Source organism: Pipistrellus hanaki, assembly GCF_964339955.1.
Source record: "Pipistrellus hanaki genome assembly, chromosome: 3".
Classification (NCBI taxonomy): Eukaryota; Metazoa; Chordata; class Mammalia; order Chiroptera; family Vespertilionidae; genus Pipistrellus; species Pipistrellus hanaki.
Genome location: NC_140505.1, coordinates 82,760,340 through 82,783,669, shown reverse-complemented (window position 1 = coordinate 82,783,669; position 23,330 = coordinate 82,760,340). Strand labels below are relative to the sequence as shown.

General features: G+C 39.6%; 1 protein-coding gene and 3 pseudogenes across 6 annotated transcripts in view; 1 reads left to right on the top strand and 3 right to left on the bottom strand.

Annotated features, from left to right (window-relative positions):
• The window catches only part of LHFPL6 (LHFPL tetraspan subfamily member 6), a 194,682-nt gene that overhangs the window by 85,088 nt on the left and 86,264 nt on the right, over positions 1-23,330 (bottom strand). The gene's annotated exons all lie outside the window — the stretch shown is intronic.
• LOC311618597 (nuclear factor erythroid 2-related factor 3-like) lies at positions 9,972-12,078 on the top strand (annotated as a pseudogene). Its single transcript has one exon. The product of its transcript is annotated as a nuclear factor erythroid 2-related factor 3-like (transcript).
• Positions 18,530-20,895, bottom strand: LOC311620237 (rab-3A-interacting protein-like; annotated as a pseudogene). The gene has a single exon. The product of its transcript is annotated as a rab-3A-interacting protein-like (transcript).
• LOC311618596 (rab-3A-interacting protein-like) lies at positions 20,764-21,436 on the bottom strand (annotated as a pseudogene). The gene has a single exon. The product of its transcript is annotated as a rab-3A-interacting protein-like (transcript).

The window sequence follows — 23,330 nt, the reverse complement described above, 5'->3', positions numbered from 1 at the left end:
GTCAGATAAAGAGCTTCACTAATAAAAAAAAGCTAAAGGAGTTCATCACCACCAAACCAGAATTATATGAATTGCTGAAGGGGGTTCTTTCAGAAGAGAAAGTAAATAAAGATAAAAATTATGAACAACAAATACGTAACTATCAACAAGTGAATCTAAAAACCAAGGAAATTAAAAAAAAAATCTGATGAACAATATTAACTGTTGAATATAATATTGTAGAATCAGAGGTATGGAAGGGGAGTGAACTGATGATTCTTGGGGAAAAGGGGAGAGGGGAATGTGGGAAGAGACTGAACATAAACTGTGCACCTATGGATGAGGACAATGGGGAGTGGGGAAAGGGCAGAGGGTGGGGTGGGAAGGGGGGGAAAGGAACACTTGTAATAATATGAACAATAAAAATTTATTAAAAAATAAATAAATAAATAAATAAATAAATAAATAAATAAATAAAAGAAAACAAATTCAGGTACGTCTCACAAGTGCTTTATGGCAGAGGCAAGAATCAAACCCAAGTCTGTGTGACTCCAATTTCCTGTGGTATCCTTTTCTCTGCTTTTTATGACCCTCAACAACCTCAGGAATTAAAGTTTTGTGAGGACAAGTCTCTCCCTGAAAGACTTAGGATCATTCTTCAGGTTAGAGTGGAAGTGTTGTCATGGTTATCCCCAAGGAAAGGCTAAGCCAAAACAGGCTGTAATAATGTAAGCTATTATTAGTTAACTAGAGGCCTGGTGCATGAAACCACAGAGAAAAACATCTGCCAGGTTATTGACTGTAGCCATAAAATAACGATCCTTTGCAATCATGTCTTTTCTGAAGCATTTTGATGGCTTTATTAATACTAATTTTTAGAGCGGCCTGAGACAGGTAGCAGCATCTCAATCTATCATTAACAAGACATTCAGCCAGGCAATTCCTAGACACTGCCTGAGTGAGAGCTAAAAAATTCTAGGGTCTTCCTGTCTCTGTGGCTTCTAAAGAATTTATTCCCCTAACTTAGAAACTATATTCCCAACATATTCAATGGTCTCAAACATCTATTAACTAGTTAATGCAAACTTAGGTTAAAGAAAGTAAGAGTATTGCTATTTTCCATTGTGGCAATCAATTCCAGGAGGAATGGTTAAGAGCTAAGCACAGAATGTTACTAGGGACGTTTGTCTACAAAAGAAAAACTACCCATGTGAAGAGGCAATAAGTGTGGCAAAACACTTTGGTCTTAAAAGCTATTGTTGCCAAAGCCGGTTTGGCTCAGTGGTAGAGCGTCGGTCTGTGGACTGAAAGGTCCCGGGTTCGATTCCGGTCAAGGGCATGTACCTTGGTTGCAGGCACATCCCCGGTAGGGGATGTGCAAGAGGCAGCTGGTCAATGTTACTCTCTCATCGACGTTTCTAGCTCTCTATCTCTCTCCCTTCCTCTCTGTAAAAAATTAATAAAATATATTAAAAAAAAAGAGCTACTGCTGTAAAACAGACTATCATGTACCTCAGTGGCTTAAAACAACAATTATTTATAAATTAAAAAAAAAAGCTAATGTTACCACTTTCAGGACTACTTCTAGTCCTAGCTGTCTTTCAGTGCTACCCATAAGGACGGTACTGTACCAAAATAAATGTTTTTCTGACTGAGACTAAGGGCATTCCTTTTCCAACTAATTAGTTCAGAATTTTCTATTTTTATTAACACTAATCACATGGGCTAGAAACAGAAAAGTCATTTATCATAAGACTACGAACTGTCATGCCATTCCACTTCATATATCATCTTTCGGTATTAAGTTAGGACATGAAATGACTGCACCCCATTTTCCCATCTCACATTCATATTTGTTGGTAAAAGAAAGCAATGGAAAGCAGTTGAACTCAATCAACTTTCAGACTTAAAAGAAAAATAGGCCTTTAGAAACATATTATAGATCAAACAGGGAAAAGTCTATTTCCCAAGTACTTTCACTGTGTTGCCTCAAGACCTTGCAACATATTTTATTAACATAAAAATATATCTCGAGTTAATGGATCTCTTCAGAATTTAGGTTGGGAGTCACCCAGAACCTCTTTACAAAGCTGTATTCTCAGCTTAAATGCTCTTACACTCTGACCTGTGATTTTATTTAATAGGATTCAGTGAATCTAGTCAATCATATGTGATATTTCTCTTATAATTTTATTTTTATAATAATACCTTTCATTTGTATTGCATTTTATATTTCTCAAAGCATTTGTAAAGTGATCAAAACATTTCACTTATGGGCATAAAGAGAAATTATGCTTATTCTAGAAGTTAGGAGTAAAGAGAGAAGAGTTGTGGTACTACAAGAAGCAAGGACGTATCTCCTTTCAACAACCATATTGCGATTTGTTTATATTGTCAGTCCATGACCCAAATATTATAAATTGTTTACTGCCTTTAAAAACTGCTTGGCATCACATTAATATTTATAATGTGTCAACGAAGTGCCAGGCGAGAAGAGTGGGCTGAGATATGAGAAGCTTGTAAATGTAATTCAGAATTTCTTTTGGTAACTCACCAGGTTATACTGTTACATGGCCAATGTTAAGACCAGGAGTGTGTGGAAAGAGTTCAGGCTTCAGGAACCCAACTGACCTGGAATTAAAATACTGGATCAATTGCTTACTAGCTAGGTGATCTTGGGAGTTATTTTACTTTTCTGAGCTTCAGTTTCTTCATCTAGACCCAATGAAGAAAACCTCTCAAGGCAAAAGTATAGGTAAAATAAGATAATGGTTATAAAGTGGTTGGTACATGATACATATGTAATGAATAGTAACTCTATGGAAAGGGGAGAGTAGAGGGAAAGAGATAAAGATGGAGAGCTCAGTCAACTCAACTCCTTGATACCTTGATAAGACTAGCATTATGAAATGTGATATAACAGACCCTAAAGAAGGCTCTTTCAGAACCACCACTTCAAAACACATGTGGGCAGTGGCATTTACCCCTCCCAAATGCAGAGAAGGACCAACTGTCTGAATGACAAAGAAAAACACTGCTCCTGCACAAAACAGACTGGGTAACTCACCAGTAGAGAGCATAGCAAAGAGCGTATCTTCATGAGTCTAGATTGAATATAATCACTGCAGGAAGGCAGGCAATCTGTTATTACTGAAAAGGCTAATTATATTCCATTTTAGAAAACAGCTGCCCTGCTGGCTACCACAGAGATCCAGATGTCACTCATTCCACAGGCATTTCCAATGACAGGACAGCGTGAAATAGGGTTATTATTTCCCAGGAAACCCTGAGTGGAGCACAGTCCACAGAAGCGAAGGCCATAGCATTGCCAGCATTTCTGGTGTGCAGGCTGCAGGTGGCCACAGAAAACCTCTGTACTAACTGAAATCCTAACACTCCCCAATCTAACATTCAAAGGCCTATCTCAAGTCTAACTGCTGGCTTTAAATTGCAGAGCCAGAAAAATTGAACAACTAACCTTCAGGAGGAAGTATGAATTTAGTGATAAATCATTTCTCTCATCATCTTGACAAGTAAACTACTTTCCAAATCTACTAATGGGCTTTAAGCCAAACCCCCACTTACTGAAGTATCCTTAAAAGGCAGACTGGGGCATGATGTCAGGATTTATGGTAATGTGGAGCAGAAGTGAGGTAGGAAATTGGTGATCACTGAAACACAAGGGCGTCACTTACTGGCACTAACTGAGACTGAGGAGAGGAAAGGTCAAGGTGAGAGAGGTCTGAAAGAGCTGGTTTTATTCTTGATACATGGGCTCTACTAACTTCACATGATCGAGGAAGAGAACTTAAGAGAGAGCACTCCTGTCTACAGGAACTGTACCAAATTCCTGGTAAAGGATTGCATGTCATCCCAAGAGATGTTCTCAGGCTACAGTTGCTTGAGGAACTAACCTCTTAGGAGAGCAAAGGGTACGTTTTCAGAACTCTTGGTTCAAATTTACTAGCATAAGTTACTTCTCTTGTGCAATTAGATGTCGTTTTACTTATTACAGTCATGGGGAAAATTCATTTGGGACTAATAAGTTTTTAATATTTTATAGGAGTCAATCAGTGATAAGACTTTCTGCTTTGATTTCATATTTAATCTTCTGATGTAATGACAACAATCGCAAAAATGGAGGAGAAGCACACAGCTGTTTAACTTAGGGCTCACTTTCTCCACTCTCTTTATAGTGTCGAGAGTGCCAGAGATGATAGTAATAACATCTGATTTGACTTGAGTGGCAATCTTTTCAATTTAATAACTCTGATTTCATCTTCTCTGTCATGCTGTCAAATTTAATTCCCACTCATACCATAATTAATAATCTAGTGAAAACACTGCCTGATTTTACTGCTCATACACACTTGTAAAGCTTTGCTCTTCTCAGCTACAGTGAAAGCTTCTTTAGTGAATCAGGCTAAATCACCTAGAGTTTTATCAATTATAAACCATTGAATATTTCCATTTTACTCTGAAACGTTATTAACCTATGGTACATTTAACATTTTAGTATCACTTTATTTTCCAAACTAGAGGCCCAGTGCATGAAATTCATGCATGGGGGGGGGGGGGGGGCGTGTTCCTCAGCCCAGACTGCACCATCTCCAATCTGGGACCCCTTGGTGAGATTGGGCCTAAACGGGCAGTCAGACATCCCTCTTACAATCCATGACTGCTGGCTCCCAATTCCTTGACTGCCTGCTTTCCTGATTGCCCCTAACTGCTTTTTTCTTGCCAGCCAGATCACCCCCTAATCACTCTGCTGCCAGCCTGATTGATGCCTAACTGCTACCCTGCCAGCCTATTTGTCCCTAACTATGATACATTCCCCTTCAGACTTGGTCACCCCTAACTGCCCTCCCCTGCAGGGTGGATCACCCCCAACTGCCCTCTTTTGAAGGCCTGGTCCTCCCAACTGCCCTCCCCTGCTGGCCATCTTGTGGTGGCCATCTGTGTCCACATGGGGGCAGGATCTTTGATCACATGGGGACAGCCATATTGTGTGTTGGAGTGATGGTCAATCTGCATATTACTCTTTTATTAGACAGGATAGAGGCCTGGTGCATGGGTGGGGGCCAGCTGGTTTGCCCTGAAGGGTGTCCCGGATCAGGGTGGGGTTCCCTTGGGGCCAAGGGTGGCCTGAGCAAGGGGCTTGTGGTGGTTTGCAGGCTGGCCACGCCCTCCAGTGACCCAAGCACAGGCCTTGGAATCTGGAATTTTTTCACCTTCTATAATTGAAACTTTGTAGCCTGGAGCAGAGCCAAGCCTTTGCTCACTCCGTGGCTACCACCATTTCTGTTTGTATTTGTTTACCTTCTATAATTGAAACTTTGTAGCCTTCAGTGGAGGCTTAGGCCAGCAAGGGCAGGCGGAAAGCTTGGCTTCTTCCATTGCCTAGGAAACCCAAGCCTCCATCCTGCTCTCTGTGGCTGCAGCCATCTTGGTTGGGGTTAATTTGCATACTCTCTCTGATTGACTACGTGGCATGGATTGTGGGTGTAGTGGTGTGATGGTTAATTTGCATATTACCCTTTTATTAGGATGTTTTTAGAGATTCTTCTCAAGCCATTCCACAGCAGGTAGATAGTCTGTTTCTTAATTAAAACCTACAAAGGAAAAGTGACTTTCCCAAGACCAGAGTTATCTATTGTCCAATTAAGAATGAGCTTAAAACTGTGTTTCTCAGTCAACCATTTCATTAAGATAAAGAGCATTTATAAGCACCTGCCCTGTAGGCTCAACCTAGCTACTAGCGGTTAATCATGTTCCAAAGTTTTGCACATTTTCCATCTACATATAGACAGGGGTATCAGGATATTTTTAATTTTAGAAAGCCACATTTCCTCCTGAGATTTATTTAATTCAAGGGTTAAAATAAAGGAGAGAAAATCAGTAGGAATGAAATTCTGAGAAATTAGAGTGTGAGGCTATAGTTAGGAAGTCCAATACAGAGCCTGGCTCTCAATACTTATAGCTGGCTACATTGGGAGGGATACACAAGCCATAAAACTTCTAGTTTAACAAAGGAAACAGAAAGGCACAGAAGCCCTGCCAACTTTGTGCTAAGAATTCAAGGATGAAGGATACAGGGAGCAAATGCCTGAAGTTTACATCTCAGGCTGTAGGACGGGCAGTGCCTCTTGGGTCTCTCACTAGCAACTTCAAAACCTCCCATGGTGAAATGTGAGGCTCCCAGTTTCTCCAAACTTAACTTCACCATGACTATTAAGTGCACAAACCAATATATTTTATACTCCAAGCATGACAATGAGGAATGTTTCTTTGAAAAATCAGGATAATTATTTCTTTACGATGGTGGTTAAAGTTTGTCCTCACTGGTTTTGCAGAAATGCCTCCAAGTCAGGCCTTCATAAGTCTGTACTGGATCTGGGAAACAGCCTCTTTGCTTATCTTCTTTTCTTTATTCTTTCTCACTTCAGTGTTTTAGCAACCCAGGACTTAGGCACCCCTTTCCAATACCTACACTCCCAGGTATTAGAAAGTACAGTGAGTGGAACCATCCCACTCCCACTTTCAGTCCAGGAGGTTCAGGTGTTCAATGGCTCTATTCACCCCCCTTCCAAGAGAGGCATGGGTCTGATCTAGTATATATATAAATCCAAAGCTCAATTGTAAGACATCCCTTGGGTTTCTGAGAAGTTTATGTAGGCCTGAAGCTTATGGTCACCAGATTTTTGTCATAAGAAGGGTACTTTCCTGAGAAAAGAGCACTGATACAGAGATGGCAAGAAAAGGAGGATCCATAGCAGGCTCAAAGACTTGGACTGCAGTGATATGAACCAATAAATTCTTTTTAGTACCTTGAAGCTGAAATGATCCTGGCTGATATAAATCACACCCACTTCTTTTTTTTTCCTTTTTTTAATTTCTTTATTGACTAAGGTATCACATATTTATCCTTAACCCTCCATTCCAATCCCCCACCCCCTCACTAATCCTCCCACCCCTTATTGTCCTTGACCACTGGTTAGGCTCATATGTATGCACATAAGTCCTTTGGTTGATCTCTCCCTTTTATCCCCACCCTCCCTTTGAGGTCCAACAGTCTGACCCATGGTTCCTTATCTCTGGGTCTGTTCTTGTTCATCAGTCCATGTTGTTCACACCCACTTTTGACATGACAGTTTTACTGGAAATCTTGTCTAATGTGCTGTTTTGCTCAGGATTTTCAGACTGTTTACTCAAAAATCCAAACTGGTCCATTCTTTCCTTACAAATTCTCCTCTTTACAATTTGGTCCCTTTATCTCTAGATGTGCCAGTTTCTCTCTCCCTTGACCCCCAGTCCTGGCACAGTGCTGTCCTCAAAATCCCTTATCATTTCCTTTTGAAAAAAAAAAATTTTGCATACTTAAATGCTGTTTTAAAAACTTATCCAAATTCTTCATTCTACTTCTCATAGGCACTTTTTCATTTCCTATATTCAATTAGTATGCACCTGTCAAGGCACAGGGCAGGCTGTCCCCAAATATCCCATAATGGCATATTGATTACTTTGAGTTAAAATTACTTGATAAGCAGCCAGTGCAAGAAGGACACATTGACCCTCCCTTGTCTCCTTAAATGCAGAAAATAAATCTCCCCTGTGAAAGATGCCCTCCTTGCTCCAAGGGGTTAGAGTTAGAGAATCCAAGGCCAAAAAGCCTGTATAAACAAGCCTTGTCACTCTTTACTAATTTATTACCACAAGCCCTATGTCTGCTTAGATTCTTTAATAACATGCAGCCAAACATAAGCTTCTTTGTCCAGTCCATTAATCACAAACTTATTGTTTCATTTTCTAAAAAGTATAATACTCTGGCTGATTCATCATTTCTCCCTGAACATCATTTATGTCTTCCATGAACATGAATTAAATTGGTTTTCTCTGGTCTTGTGTCAATTTTACTATTAGTTCAGCCATAAGAACTCAAGAGGAGTTGGGGGTTGGGGGAATTCCTCCTCCCTGACACACCTGATGATAGGTTAATGTGATTTCCTCAACTAATTATTTAGTTTCCTTAATTAAATTATAAATGTCTTAAGAAAAGACCCATGAATTGTATAATGAGTGTTCTCAAAACTTTTAAAATTTATGATTCTCTTTTTTAAAACTAAAAAAATTCTATACCTATTTTAATATTATCTAAAATTTCAAAACCAATTAAACATGGTCACCAAAACCAATATCAACATTTGGTATAATACTCAATAAGGATTTTTAAACTCACGTTGGCCAATAAATTTGGATTGTGTCTTCAAGACCAGCATTTGCCAAACTCAGGTGAACACCAGAATCACCTGAAAAGCTTAGGAAGACTCAGATTCCTGGGTCTTACCTCCAGAGCTTGTTTTTCAGTACGTCTAGGCAGGTTGTAAGAGTGTGTACTTCCAAAGTGATGCTGATGCTCTGGTTTGAGGACCAGTTTGAAACCACTGCCCTGGGAGCATGTCTCTTCTTCTCTCTGCCCTGTTTTCCAGAAGAGCATGATCATTGAGGTCTAGATCCAGCACTCCATCTCTGCTTTTCTATGATCATGAGAAGCTATAATATGAGGCAATAGAGCACAAGGCTCTAAGTATGAACTCTGTGGTCACACAGAATAGGTTACTATTCTAGATCTTCCATGTTGCTGGATGGCCTTGATTTGGCAAATTTCTTCCTCTCACTAAGCTTCCATTCCCTAATATATAGCATGACACAATAATAAACTTACATACATCACAGACAAGAATTAAAAGTGAATTGCTTCTCCCAATGTTCAGCACATAATAAGTGCTCAGTAAATTCTGTTATTACTGGTGTTATTGCTGTTAACAACAGGAGGTCAATAGTCTTCTGATTTGTAGTCCAGGATTCTTTCAACTCAGCCACAATATCTCATTTATGAAGATACTTTTCATTATAGTACTGACCTCTAATATTATTCTTTTCAATGTCTCATTCTATTACTGTTATATTACAATGTTTAAGACCACTTTAATTTGAGCAACCCATATTTACTTCATTATATCAGAAAATGATTTTTTTTCCCTTCAGCCTAATTCAATTACAACTCAAAGTTTAGAAAGTTTGTGCATTAAAACAAATTGGACACTGGGCTAAAATAGCCTCATTTCCTCTCCCCCTGACAATTATGAATAGTTTTCCTACAAAATATATTGAGGCCTCCCATAGGCTCTATCTAGGAAATTCTCAACCATGTTACCATCATTAAGGATGATTAATTGGGCATTTCACAAAAACAAAAAAGCAAGAAGAGAACATGGTTAATTGTTTACTGCTCCCTTTCATTTACCTACATGAAGAGTGCAAGCTGGGTGGGACCTTATTTTTACTGTGGTCATGGAGTTTCTGAAGAGGCATCAACCATGTGCTCAAAAGCTTAAGTGAACCAGGGCAGAGAAGTAAGATGCTAAGGAAAACAGGAACCAAGAACTAAGAAGCAATTAACATTTTTTTCATGCTTCATTATAATTAGTCAGATCAAAGGGGACCTGGCCTTACAGCTTTCACCAGGCTCATATGACTTTCTGAGAAGTTAACAAACAGCCTTGCATCAGGACTAATTATTCACAGGCAGAATTTGTTTTCTTGTAAATCACTCCCTTATGAATCCTTTACCAGTTATTTCCAGTTTAAAGTGCTGCCCTTGAGAAAATTTGCAGAGGAGTGTTAGCTGCATGTTGTAGATTGCTCATGAACACTTCAAAACAATCCTGAAAGGTAGGCATTGTAGCTCCAGGTGACATGACTTGAACCAAGTAGTTCTTTGGTCTCTGGGGAGGAGAAAGGCACAGGCGAAACCTAAACCTATGGCTCAAGTACCTTATTCCAGCTGATGGATGTAAGAGCCAGGAGAATGAGGTATTAAGAGCTATGGGTTGCAGTTCCCAGTAGGAGATAAATGAGCAGTGTCAGCCCAGAAGTGAAAGTCACCACGGCAAAAGAACGAAGATGAAAATACAATCACAGATAAATAAAACACTGAATCTATAAATGAGAGACATCTAACTGGGTCTGACACATCTGTCTCCATGGAAGACTCATTTCCATTGTTTTCATCACAGCTGGAAAGCTGTGGAGCACCTGGGAGATACTCCTCCTGTTCAGGAAGTATCAATGATGGCATGAATTCTTTAGCACTGGAAAGCATAATTTTAGTCAGGCTGTAAGTCAAAGTGTGCACCTCCATGAGGCCATGTTGCTGTGTCCTGACAATATATTTAAAAGAGGTCCAGTAGCAAGGACCCCACAGCCACAAGAACCACTTCTACAGTTAAATTCTCCTACCATCAATCCTGAACTCACCCATCCTGCAACTAATTTGACAGTATTTCTTCCACTTGTTGACCATCAGATCGAGAATATGACAAGCCAAGATCTTCTATATGCCTTGATATAAATATATTTGGTGAGATAAAGTTAATGTCTTTGGTTTTGCTCCCATGGAAATCTCTTGTTTTTTTGAAGAACTGGATTCTGATTCTGGGCTTTTCTTAAATTCAAGCCAAAGTGGCACCTCTGTTAGCAAGTCTAAATTCTCTGTGTGTGGAGAATAGGTTCTAAAGACTGACTTTGAATCCCTTCTCATCATGCCTTAGAAGGGGTGGTAGGAGGCTACTACTCAGAGCCCAGTAAGCTTTGTCACATGGATCGTAGGAGTAATTCTGGTTTTCCTGGGGACCTTGTATTTTAACACATATTCCATAAGCACACTTACCACTTACAGCCAGGTGCACTAGAATCCACTTCTGAATCTTTTTCACAGATGAAAAGGAGTAGGTAGATAGATACCTCAATGACACAGATAAAAACTTAAGCTACGATGAATGCCGGCCCTAAAACTCTGACATCACCCTTTTCTGTAGCTGAAACTGCCTGGGTGCCTATTGATTCTTTCAGCAGCATGCTAAGAAGGTACTACCTGACAGATTTACAAGTGTCACTTATCCATGATACTAGACAAAAAGGAATAAATAAAGTTGCTGCTCAGAACTGTTATAAGCACAAATGGAACATAATTGATTCTAGAATATGATATATGTAACTTGCAAGCAAAGAAAGAAACCCTCAAGAGAGAGGGAGCCCAGTGTAATAAAACAGAAACTGCATAACATTTGCAAAATATTTTTGTGGGTTAAGAGATGATGAAGATAGGCCAATCTAAACCAATATGCTCTTCAATGCAGCCATGACAAAAGTGTTTGATTGTACCCAAGGAACTGGTGACCACAAGCCACAGCAAGGAAACCCAAAAGGAAGAGAAAAAGCAAGAGAAGAAATTGAAGATGGATTCCATTACTATGTATGAAGTAGTAATGTTCAGAAGATGATGTATGCATCACAAACCATAGAAACTGCTTTTAGCTCAAGTGTTATATAAGCATCTTTAAGCACTGCTACTTGAATCACTCAGGTAAGGCTACATTTTGAAGCTTATATGGACAAAAGTTCAAGACTTCAAGATCAGACTTGTGGGAAAGCCAAAACTTTTTGTGAAGTCCTTCTGCATTATATGCACAATTCATAAACATGTACAAAGAATAGGCCAGCATGAAAATTGATATGACTATTCAGTCACTTTGATAACCATTTTTTTTTTTTTTTTTTTTTTAGTAAGATGGTCACTTCAAAGAGAGAAAACACTGGATATAATTATTTTAAAAAGTATTTCAGGTTTTATGATTTGAAATGCAAGCTGGTCTTAACATATCTATTGATGTCTCTGTCCCAAGCACCATACTCATTTAGTTTATTCAGTTTGAAGTATATAGTGAGCTTTTTCAAAAGCTCTTTTATTTTAATCTTTATGAATACTTAAATTCACAAAGTATTTCTCTGTGGGAATAAATTTTATACTTGAATTTATAAAAATTAACCTTTCCCTGATATACAGAAATTCTAAGTAAATTTACCTTAGATAGTTTTCCTCCAAAATACCCACATGCAGGAATATAAGAAAATATCTAACAAATAGGACAGCATCTTAGACTCAAGCCCATTTATGTCATCAGACCAATTTCTCACAATGTGCCTTTTGGTCAGTCAAATACAAAAAGCTTCCTCCAAAGGTTAACAACTGTGATAGACCTGTACAAATAAGAAAGATGATAAAATTAGAAGTTTGAGCATATAATTCCTTTGCCAAAATGTTAATTTAGCTTTGAGGTTACACAGCAAAGTTGTAATAAATACATGAGTATACTAAACAATGCATTAGTGAATCATCAAAAGGAATACTAACATGTTTCAAATTATATTAATTTAGTTACAGCAAAGAATAATGTTTTAAATAATGTTATAGTTTAACCAACATGTTTTGTGATTTCCTTTCAAAACTGTTTAAATGAAAGTACTGGTTTATTTTATATGAATAAATTCAGATAAACAACATTAATAGACCCAATATTATAACCAATTATTTGTATTGATAGTTATATCTTAGTGGATCTTAAATATCATTTAATCTTGGTTTGGCTTCATGTTTCACAGTGTACACTGTAAGCATTTCCCTACTATGTTAGTTTTCTAGGGCTACCATAAAGAAGCACCACATACTGGGTGACTTAAACACATGAGTTTATTTTCTTACAGTTCTGGAGGCTAGAAGTCTGAGATCAAGGTATTGGCAGGTTTGATTTCTTCAGAAGCCTCTCTCCTTGGCTCATAGATGGCTTTCTTCTCCCTTGGTCTTTACATGGTCTTCCCTCTGTTTATGTCTGTCTCCTAATTCCTTATAAGAACACCAGTCATACTGGATTAGGGCCAGTCTCATATCCTCATTTTAACTTGATTATCTCTTTAAAGAGCCTATCTCCAGGTCATATTCGGAGGTACTAGGGGTTAGGGCTTCAACATATGAATTTGAGGAAACATAATTCATCCCAAAACATCATATTCCTAATTCTAATACTTAAAACATACTCAGCAATAAGTACATTATTTTACATCTTTATCTGCTCTCATATATGTAACCAAAAGCTAAAAGAAAAATAGTTTCATATTCAATGTGCATCACCTCCCTAAAATAAACAGAAATGAACTGGCTAAAATATAAACGAATTAATTAAAATTAATCCTATATAATGAAGAGCTAATATGCAAATGGTCATCACATCCACACGCAGTCACACCATAATGGCTCAGACACTCAACCCTGGAAGAGAGGAATGGAGACCAGCCAGGCACAAATGAGCTTGTGAGAGAGGAATGGGGATCAGCCAAACCAGGGCCTGGGAGAGGGACAAACCACTTGTCTTGTGGTCCTGGGTGCCTGTGGCTGTGGCCCAGGCAAAGCCACCCGCCCACGGTCCCTGTGGCTGTGGCTGGCCCTGAACCACACCTGGGATCCAGGGAGGGAAGCCTGGGTCCCAGGTGTGAGACAAGGAAGAAATGGTTAGGGGTGATCAGGCCAGCAGGGGAGCAATTAGGGGAGATCAGGCAGGCAGGCAGAGGTGGTTAGGGGCAATCAGGCAGGCAGGCATGTGAGTGGTCAGGAGCCAGCGGTCCTGGATTTTGAGAGGCAGTTGGACATCTCCCGAAGGGTCTTGGATTAGAGAGGGTGCAGGCCAGTCTCAGAGACCCCTAACACCCCTCCTCCCCCCCCCCCCCCCCCCCCCCGCACCACCATGTACAAATTTCATGTACCAAGCCTCTAGTTTAACTATAACTAAGATTTTTTTTCTTCTCATCAATTAGGGAGAATAAAAGAATTTATATTTTCCTAAAAGCTCAAGATTTCTTCCTAGATATTTAATTTAAGAATTACATAGGCCTCTCCTTTTTTTTTTTTTTTTTTTAAAGTTTACACAGACATGCCTTTTTTTTTTTTTTTTTTTTTTTTTCTGGGCACTGGTGTAAATTAAAAAGAGAGAGAGGAACATCATCCACCTGAAGGAGGACCAGTCAACCAATCTGGGAAGAAACATGAGGTTAAATTAATGGTTTGTGGTTAAGCACATAAAGATATTATCAACAGCAAACATGCTAGTGCCCAGCTAGTGTTGCTCAGTGGCTCAGTGGTTGAGCATTGACCTTGAACCAGGAAGTCATGGTCCCAGTCAGGGCACATGCCTGGGTGGTGGGCTCTAATCCCAGTGGGGGTGTGCAAGAGGCAGTCAATTGATGTCTCTCTCCCTCTCCCTCTCCCTTTTTCTCTAAAATAAATTAAAAAAACAAACAAACATGCTATTGTAGTAATCACTGTTATTTCCACATTATATAGAATGGAATTTGAGTGGAATACAATTGTCAGTAGCCAGACTTGTGTCAAGTCAAACATTTCCTGAAAGCCTACTATGTATCCTAGCTAATAAAAGAGTAATATGCAAATTGACCAGATTGGAGATGGTGCAGGCTGAGCTGAGGGACACAACACACCCCCCCCACACCCCCTGTGCATGAATTTCAAGCACCAGGCCTCTAGCATATATATAAGGAATTGTGCAAGACCCCTTAGGGAGGCTGAGAGAGAAACTACTTAAAGAAGTGAGGAATTTCTTTACTTGGTGAATGAAAGAATTAGTATAGATATAAGAGCCGTCCACAAAACTTGAAGGCTCTCAGGTAGAAGGACTTGATTTATTCTCCGGCTCCAGAATGCAGAGTTTGATTAATTGGTTCAAACCACGAAAGGTTGATTTCGGCTAAAAGACCAACTAAGAATTATTCAGTAACACTGGGTGTTATTCAGTAATACTTCGGAGTCAAAGGGAGGGAAGCCTGGGTTCCGGGTGTGGGACAAGGCAGAAATGGTTAGGGGCGATCAGGCCAGCAGGGGAGCAATTAGGGGCAATCAGGCAGGCAGGCAGAAGTGGTTAGGGGTGATCAGGCAGGCAGGCAGAGCTCCCTCATACTGAATATATATATATTTTTTCTTTTCCAGAGAGGAAGGGAGAGGAGAAAGAGATCAGAGAGGAGAGAGAGATCCATGTGAGAAAATCATTGATCGGCTGCCTCCTACACACCCCACACTGGGGATCTAGCCCACAACCCAGGCATGTACCCTGACCAGAATGAAACTGTAACCTCCTGGTTCACAGGTCGATGCTCAACCACTGAGCCATGCTGGCTTGGATCACTGAATATATTCTAACAGAGGTTTGTTGATGGAAGGATTAATGTGTCAGGTAGAGAATAAACAACTTCCTTAGTTCCTTCCAAATCTGAAGAAGGAACTTTTCCCATTAGGTTTGCTGTTGGTGGAAATTGGGTTCTTTCATGGGATTGTGAGAAAAGCATTTCAAGGATCTAGGCACAGGAGATTGTGGTGTGGCAAGGTGATTTAACTGTGATGCAAAATCAAAGGAGTTCCCCTCCTGGGTTCCCAATGCCTCATCTTCATCCATCCTGCTATGAGAAAAGTCCAGCCTTACCTTCATCAAGGCCAAGACAAAGGCCAGTGTCCACAGTTTCTGTTTCATATTAAAGCTCAGTCCTTTGCAGCCCTTGAGATCTGAGCCAATGAGCAATCAATTTCCCAGGCTTTCTGGGGATTCTGATGGGTCCACCCTTAGTCAAGGACCCCTTTCCTAGGTTAGACTGACAGGCCTCTAAGGTCAAGCACCTCCCCCTGCACCATTTTGACTACTAGTTCCCATGTGTTTACCTCTTCCCAGTCCCTCTTTCCCCCTCCAATCCTGTGTGGGAGGGTAGGCTGCTCCCTACATGGGGGAAGGGAGGATTGTAAAGCTGCAGCTTCCTGGTGAAACAAACAGCCTCAATGTACTAAACTCCACAATGTGTGATTCTCTTTACTTCCTTCTCATTAAAGGGTTCATTCTGTGCACAGGTTTCCAATATTAGAGTGTATTGTCTAACTAATATTTTGTTTTATAGTATACACAAAATATTATTATCTATTTAGTGATGCATTACCTTCTATCATAAAAGAATTATCCCAAAGTTTCTTCAGATGTCACCAGTCATTGTAAAGGATCTGTGACATCCCTCTCTGTGTCCTTTACCACTAAACTCAGATCAAGCCTACAATCAAAACTAGCCACCTTGTCATGCAGGTGACCCTGTGAGAACCATCTCTTACAAACAAAATAACACCAAGTATATCACTGCAGGAAATAGATGAAAATAACAGCTTCATACTGCACCGTATCTCCCGCACTATCTTCCTTACAACTTTCTCAGGAACCATGTGATAGTTTCCAATATTCAGCACTGGCTTTGTGGGCTTATTCCTATTTTGTGACCAACAGTGCAGTTAATAGTTGTGATTAGAAAAAAAGAGGCTACTATAAAACATGTCTGAAAGAAGACCTGTTGTTACTTCTGCTAATACCTTTGCTGAGTTTTTAGCAAGGAGGAGAATCCTAATGTTCAGTGAGATTCTTTGCTCACTGTGAGCAAATGTGAGCAAAGCCCTCAGGGTCACAACAGCAGTGGGAGTGCAGAATGGAAGACAGTGAACGGCTGACAAAGTTAAGTTCCATTGATTTCACACTCTGCCAAGCAGTGGAAACCAAAATCACCTAACTTTCTACCCAGACTGGCTAGGAGGATGATCCACAGTAAGAAACACTTTTTTACTCTTGTCATTTATTTTTTGCCCGACACCCCCTAAAGTAATAAGGGCTACCATCTTCCAGCTACTTAATCAGCAAAACTCCATCATTCTGTCAGCTGCATAAGAAGGAAGTGTAAGGCAGAAAGCTGGGGTGGGGGAGGGTTGGACGGCAGAGAGAAAAGGAGGTGGGAAAGGGATGGAATGGGAGGAAGGGAGGGAAAGATGTGAGGAAAAATGTGAGATCTCACATGTAATCTGAAGCTGAGGCAGCCATGTAGTTATAAAGCTGCCTTTTCTTTCACTTGACAACTTAAGAAAAGGAGGTGAAGAGAATCTTTAAAATGAAACATGACATTCCCTTATTAAAGTCTCATTTAGATTTTAAATGGCTTAGTGCTTTGCATCAACTTCCACACTTGGTGCTATCCAAGGAATAGATGAAAGAGAAACTGCATTTTAAAAAACAGAATATGCATGTTTCTAAACAATTTCTTTATAAACATTTTTATGTTTATAAAAGCTTTTTATGTCATCCAAGAAATAGTTGGCCACCATTTAGTAAGTATAAATACATGTATTTTAGCTTACAGAGAAAATACATGGTATGCCTTTTGTTTACATATAACATGAGGCATAATATGTACATTGCATTAAGAATTTATTGCCCATTTCTGCTTCAGTTCCTCTCTCCTGGGTTAGTCCAAAGAAACTGCACATCACATTAGCAGTGCTTTTCGGCCTACATTAAGCTGGAGCATTGTATTCTGGGGCCTGAAGACCCCAAACAGGAGGCAGCAGCAAGCATTTCCTGGGTGCTGAGTGGTCTAACACGCTTCAGGTATTATTTCCATCTCCCAGCAGAAGGTGAACATCCCTGCCTCTCTGCTCCCCAATCCACTCTAACGTCCCTCCCACAGGGGACTCCACACATTTCCACCAATGTGGGTGGGAAATGCCTCAAATCGCTGCAACTTTCATCTGCTTGATAAATATTAAAAGTAGTATTCATAATAATGCCTAATATTAATTGACATTCTGCATAATGCAAAATACTGTATATACGTTATCTGTGTATAAAATGGGTATCATTAACCTCATTTTATAGAAAAGAACTGAGGCTCAAAGAATGCAATTTGCTCAACGCAAGTAAATGGCAGATTCAAGATCCTAACCCAGGTCTCTGATTTTAAGTCCAGGCCTTTTCTTCTCTCCCTCCTTTCTCTTTTCTTTAGATACAAGTCTTTACTGGATATGCAAAAATTTTCTCCCAGTGTTTTTCAAAGAACTACATTCTTAGTTTTGTCAAAGTTAGATTTAGTCATTGTTTTCATTATGGACCATGCTTTTGATACGGCATCTAAGAAATCATAGCCTAACACAAGGTAAAAAATATTTCTCCCTGTGTTTTCTCTGAGAGGTTTTATAGTTTGGGGTTTACATTTTGTAATATGTCTGCAGTTAATTATGAATATGGTTTAAATTATAAACTGTATATTTTTATTTGATTATGTTTTATTTTACTATTCTATATTTAATTGTAATTTAAATTTTTTCACTATTTTTTTAATGGAGGGCTTGTATTTTTATTTTTTAAATTTATTTTTCAAAAATATATTTTTATTGATTTGAGAGAGGAAAGGAGAGGAAAGAGATAGAAACATCAATGATAAGAGAGAATCATTGATTGGCTGCCTCATGCACGCCCTCCAATGAGTATAAAGTCTACAACCCAGGCATGTGCCCTGACCTGGAATTGAACTATGACCTCCTGGTTCATAAGCTGACACAGAACCTCTGAGCCACACCAGCTGGGTTTTGACTACTTTAGAGCATCCCTCTATTCCAATATTATCAATGGGAGTGTTTTTTTAGGAATGCCATAATCAATTAATAAGATATTTTTTGTTATTAATACTCACCCAAGGATATTTTCCCCATTGATTTTTAGAGAGAAGGGAAGGGTAGAAGGGGGGGGGGGAAGATGAGAGGGAGGGAGGGAGGGAGGGAGGGAGAGAGAGAGAGAACATTGATATCAGAGAGACACATCAATTGGTTGTCTCCCAGACACACTTGGACCAGGGCAGGATCAAGCCTACAACCCAGGTATGTGCCCTTGACTAGGTCAAGGGCCAACACTCTAAACATTGAGAAACACCAGCCAAGGCAAGAGATTTTAAAATAAAGATGGTAAAGAGCACAAACCAAACAATATTAAAGTAATTAACAATTTTCAAGAAATAGATAGGCTCTGTGAGAAGAATTCACTATGCTCAAAGAGAATCCTAATGGAAGGCTGAAGCCTCACTCAGTTGCTCATTTGCTGGTGGTTACAGATGATAACAGTGAAGGTAGCAGAGTAAATGTGTGTTCCTCTGGAGTTCTATACTGTCAAGGCACCTTCCAGAGATTGAAAAACTAAAGATAGCATCACTCATTAAAGGCAGAGTTAAATCTATCAAATTACACATTTGAGCCCTCTTGGTTAAGTAACATTCCTCACCTTCTCTTTACCTTTAACTTTTCCCCCTCTGAATTATAAAACATGACACTGTTTTCCAGAAGGGCTACTTTTGTCCTGGGGCAAACTGGCGTGGAGATGTCTGTACTCACTGGAAAAGCAAGCCTTTGTCTCTTTCGAGGAGTAAATCCCTAGAAACTACAAATCCAGACTCATTTGTTTCTCTTGCTGCTCTAGGATTTTACTTTTAGCATTCAGAGGTGGGGATAGTGGGTGCCTGGAAAGTTGTATTTTTTTCACTCTAATATTTTTTTAATAACTTTTTTGCAACTATAAATTACAATCACTAATACAGCTGTAAGTTTTTTTTGTTTTTGTTTTATTTTATTTATTTATTTATTTATTTTTGTGTGTGTGTGTGTGTGTGTGTGTGTGCAACTAAAGAATAAGTAAACACAGCATAGGTCAGTTTTTTTTAAATCACAGTATTTCTTGGTATAATTTGCAGAAGAGGGAAAATGGCTTGGGCCCACACCTTGAAAATATATATCAGGTAACTATTAAGATATTCAGCCGTTTTCCAGGTATTGGGGAGGTTCATGTATGGTCCCAGGAAGAGGATCAGAGTTCCTTTTTCAGATATCCCAGCTTTGCCAGTGACATCCCTTTTCTCAACTGTGCAACTTCCCAAAACATGTGATTAACAGCCTGCCGTTTCACAGGTTCCTGCTGGATATATCAAATGTATGTAAAAAAGCTGCCTACAGAATGATCCTGTATTTACAAAAAGGAGAAACATGATAATAGTTGTTTGAGTCTCCTAATTTAATTCTGTGTTTACAGGACTTAGTCTGCCAGTGAGATCTCTCTCTTTTTTTTTTTGGTTCTCCACATTCGACTACAGAAGCCTTCACAAATCCAATAGGTTGTAATCCCGCTGCTTTAATACTTAGAATATTGTTTCCACAGTCCCCAAAACCGCTGAAGCCAATTCACTATTTGATAATGTTAAACATGGAACAGTATCTACCTGATAGATTTTGTCCAAGAAAGGACAGGTACTGTCTATTTGGGCACATCCTGCCAAGATCTGAATTCATTATACAGAGATGAATTAGTCTCTTTGCATTCTTTCACAATTGGCTGTGTCAGCATAAGAAATATTCAAACCTGTGAAGAATTTTTGTGTTTGAGCCAAACTGTTGACAATTGCCGGGAAGCAAAAATCTTAAAGGCTTGAGATAATGCTCTGGAGAATGGCAGTTTTTTGCACCTTATTTTATACATTATAATCAAAATAGGAGATGCATGTGGGTTACATGAAATCCACTGGTGATAAATTAGGGAGGTAGTAGAAAGCAAAGGGATTGGATAAAAAGTAAAATGATAGGCACATATTTCTTTTATATAGGTGGGTGCAGGATTGTTAACAGTCAATAATTAACTCAGTAACAACGAGGGGATTTGTGGTCTCCGCAGAGCTGTGCCTGTGGTTTGAGGGGTCTGGTAGAAGGAAATTACTTTGACATTCCAAAGGCATGTTATCGCTATCTTAAATGCAAAAAGACAACAGACAGACTGACCTTTGCCAAGGAAGATGCCAGCCTAGGACATGACTACCCATCAAAAACTGCTTTTAGCTAAAAAGTTTTCATTTCATACCATCCTTCGTGGTTACGTTAGGTCTATGAGTTTACAAGGCAGCCAGAGGCTTTCCCTGAACTTGTCAGGTTAGAATGTGGCCCTTTTTCATCCAGAGCTATCACATTGAGAATGCCACGCACAGCACTGCCTTTATTTATTTTTTTTTTTGTATGCCCCTTTTTAAAAGGTGTCTTTTCATTGGCAAAGGCTCCTGGTAGGTGGTGGTGGAGAACTGGACAGTAAAAGAACTGGACAAAGCAGCTACTCAGCAGGAAGTATTTCAATTTTCCCTTGTGCTTCTTTTAGCTGTTGCTCTGCTTTTGCCTGCTTGACAGTTGCTTTTCTCACCATCTTATGAGCTTCCTTAAATAGAGTAGCTGTGAGTTCCTCCAATTCCTGCTTAAATTGACCTCATACTTTAGAAAGCCTCTTAAACTCTTCATCTTTTAACTTCAATTCCCTCTGAGATTTTGCAAGTTTTTCTTTTAATCTTTTATAGCCATTTTCTCTGACTTCCAAACAGATGGGCTTCGTAAACAGGGACAGGCTATTGGTACTCAACCAGAAAATATTACCACTGTCATCACAAGCTTCTGTTATAGAAGAACCCTGCAAAAACTCGCTGTATGCAATATGGTTGTCCTTTCTGGTAGTTAATTTAGTTAACTTAGCTGTACCAAAGTATCAGAACTAAGTGCTGCATCTGTAACATGGATGCTGGTGAAGTAGTCTGCTCTTGAGCTCAGTCCATACAGCCAAGAAGGTCTGGAGAAGTCGATCTTCAGGGAAGCCTTCCAAGAGGCCATTAGCCACAGCAAAGGTTTCATTTATAAGATGCCCTGATCAACCTACAGAGGCCACTGCCTACACTCAGAGAGGCTCCCGGGCCACACAGAGCCACCGGAACTGCAGGGAGGACAGCTGGCGCACCGCTGGTAGGGCTCATTCCGGGGATATTGGATTTCTTACATAGGTCTGAAATCACTGGATCCGTAACTCAAATTCTTCACCAAACCCTATGTCAATCAAGAGATCAGCATGCATCTTTTCAGAAAAAAAGAAGGAAAAGGACAGACTGAGGAAAATGTAACAAGTTAGGAGTCATAGGAATTAGTGGAAAATAAGTATTCTTTACAGAAATGGAAATGGATAATTTTGGGAGGAAAAGTTAAGCAAAACAAAGTAAAACAAACAAAAACCCCCACAAAAATAGTCAAAGAGAATGACTGCAATTTGAAATATATAATTTAAACCTGAAATTAAATTACTGGTATCCTTGATTATTATTTTAAAAATATTTCTCTTAATGTTACTGAACCCAGGTTCGCTTACCTGCCCTAATGGAAGCCAAACTCCTGACACAGGTGTTGATAAAAAAGGAAAGAGGTTTATTCAAGTGTCCACATCTTGAGAAGATGGGGGATTTTTCCAGTCCTCAAAAATCCATCGCCAGATCTCAGTGCAGACAGAGGTTTTAGGAGGGCGAGGGAAAGCAAAACAAGGAGATCAGGGGAAGGGGCTGTGGACATGCAGGCAGTGTCATTGCTGGTCCGTATACGGAGTCTCATGGTCAGTGTCCATGAGTTGGCCATCTGGTTGATTCCTGTGTCTGGGCAGTCTGTGTTAGCCAGGGCCTTGAAGGCCAGGCTGCTCCTTGGGTTCACAGAGGAACTGAAACTCCTGAATTGTAAAGTACAGGATATTAAAAAAAAAACTTTTAACATAGAAGCTATAGCTTTAAGAGAACAACATAGTAAAAACTTGATAAATGGACTAATTCGGGTGAGGGGGTGTCCATTGAAGCTGAAAGCCCATTATGTAATAAAGTAGGTTTTCCAAATGTGTATGTTAAAAATTGACAAATGCATTAGTTTACCTGTTTTTACTTATGCTGACCTATTTGTATAATTAAAATTAAGTATGTATGAAAAGTTTAAATTCAGACAAGTTTTCTATATGTATTGCAGTAAATTTTAAATTTATACTGAATAGTCTAGGAAATGTGTGAATTCACTTCCCCACAAGTAAACAAGTGCACGTGGCTGGAGTGTGGCTTAGTTATATCAGAACATCAGCTGGCATGAGTTAGAACTGCTGCAGAAAGTCATGCCACGTGACAACAGAACCAATTGCTGGGCGCAATTTGGTGTAATCATGTGCTAACCATTCATGGAACATTGTTTATGAGTAGCCCTCTGGGATTTAAATATGCAGACTATAGTTGTAGATATGTAATATTTATACATACTGTAGGAAGTGGGCCTCTGTCATCCATCTCCAGCACAGTCAACTTTTATTGTTAACAGTTACTGAATTTCCCCAGGGCAAACAGGATGAAGGGAGGAGGGAAGAGGATATAAGAACAAAGAATTGTGTAGGTGAGCCGGCATCGCGGTGGAAAACGCCAGGCGCCCAGGTCAAGACTCCCCCCACTGGCCTCTACTAGACAGGGGGAGGCGGAGACAACTAGGAAAGGCCTCGGCCCGTTTTTTTTAAATGGCCCAATGGGAGACAATAAAACCTAGACAACATAGGAGGAAAACTATAGCCCCATGGTACTCAACCAATGAAGAACCAGGGGAGGGACTTCCGCCCCTGCCTTAGGGAGAAACAGCCTGTGATCACTACTCTTTGTGCGCCTCTTCAACCTGGCTTACACTTGCTCTTGCAAGAACGTATTAAAAGTCTCATTTTTGCCATACTTCTTTCTCTGAGTCCATT